The following is a 1,382-nucleotide window of genomic DNA, read 5'->3' as shown; positions in this document are numbered from 1 at the left end:
ATATATATATATATATATATATAAAATGGGTTTGTGCATAGCTTCCACACAATATGTACTAGCCCAAGTATGATGTACATTGTCTTGGTAAATTGTCATATGCTGTTTGAGTTCATAAGAAGTTGATTATGGAAGTGGAGTTGACCCACCCACTCCCCATTTCATACCCAGCATATTTGCCTCAAAGTGTCCTCTAAGATCTCTCTAACTCTGTGACAAGAAGAAAAGGCAACAGAAAAACAGCCCAAGAGAATAATAATGTGCCCTTCAAGGATGCATCTTTTGCAGTAGGAACAATGATTGCAGACTCCCAGTTGAGAATAAGAGACACAGGTTTCTATAACATCTCCATATCCCCCCACCACCCCCCAATAAAAAAACAAACAGTCGAGTTGTGAAGCCATTGAAGAGAACTCTTAAATAAAATTGTGATAGAGCTGCTATAGGGTAGCTCTCCACAAGTGATGGATTCCGGTATGGGCCAGGGTGCAGTTGGGGAAGGACTCAGTTTTCTCAGGCATTGCCCACTGGAAGTCTGACCATGCTCCAGTGAATATATGGGTAACTTAGATTGGACTTGAGGGTTTTTTTCCTTCTCCTCTTACTCCTCCTCCTCTTTCCTCCTCTTCTTCCATTTTTTGGTTTAGAGAAGGTCACAAGGGTGGGAGGTGGTCCTGAGAGGATTGGACAGCGACTGCTATTGGGTGCAATGTGTAAAATTTCCAAAATATTGTTAAAAGTATTACCTTAATTTTTTTAAAATGTGCCCTTGGGAACAGCTTGTAAAATTTTCAAACAGAGGCCACTGATGTTTACCCCATGCTATAGAAGTACCTGTTGTGTGGAAAGAGAAACAGGGTCAGCCAAGGGAAGCATATCCTTGGAGAAAAGCATCCTTGGAAAGAACTCAGTCAGAACTTCAGCTGAGTCTCCACTTCCCCTAGTAGGCATCGGCAGAGTGTCTGCAAGTCCCAGGTTTGATGATGTCACCTCCTGTTTGTTTCCTTTTATTTAGAAGCCTTGCATCAGAGGACACTCTGTTAACCCCAGGATACTTTATCTGGAACTCTAGCTGACTGGTTTAGCTTGATTTCCTTAGTCAATTTCTGCTGTGTTTTGAGCTTCTATTTCGATGATGTTATCTGTCTGTGTCTATCTATCACTTGTTTTTCTGTTGCTTTGGTTTGTTGGATACTTAATTAGGTCACTCATTCAAAGCCCAAAGCATGACTAGCAGAAATCATTGTCCATAGTACACAGAACTCCATGCTAAGTCTTGTTTCATACAAAAAAAAAATGTGACACAGAGTATGAAAGCACAAAAGTTGAACATCTCTTCTGGAGATGCTTGCTCCAAGAGTTAGGGAAGTACAGATAGACTG

This window comes from Mastomys coucha, unplaced genomic scaffold (assembly GCF_008632895.1).
Source record: "Mastomys coucha isolate ucsf_1 unplaced genomic scaffold, UCSF_Mcou_1 pScaffold21, whole genome shotgun sequence".
Taxonomy (NCBI): domain Eukaryota; kingdom Metazoa; phylum Chordata; class Mammalia; order Rodentia; family Muridae; genus Mastomys; species Mastomys coucha.
This window is presented reverse-complemented; position numbering follows the sequence as displayed.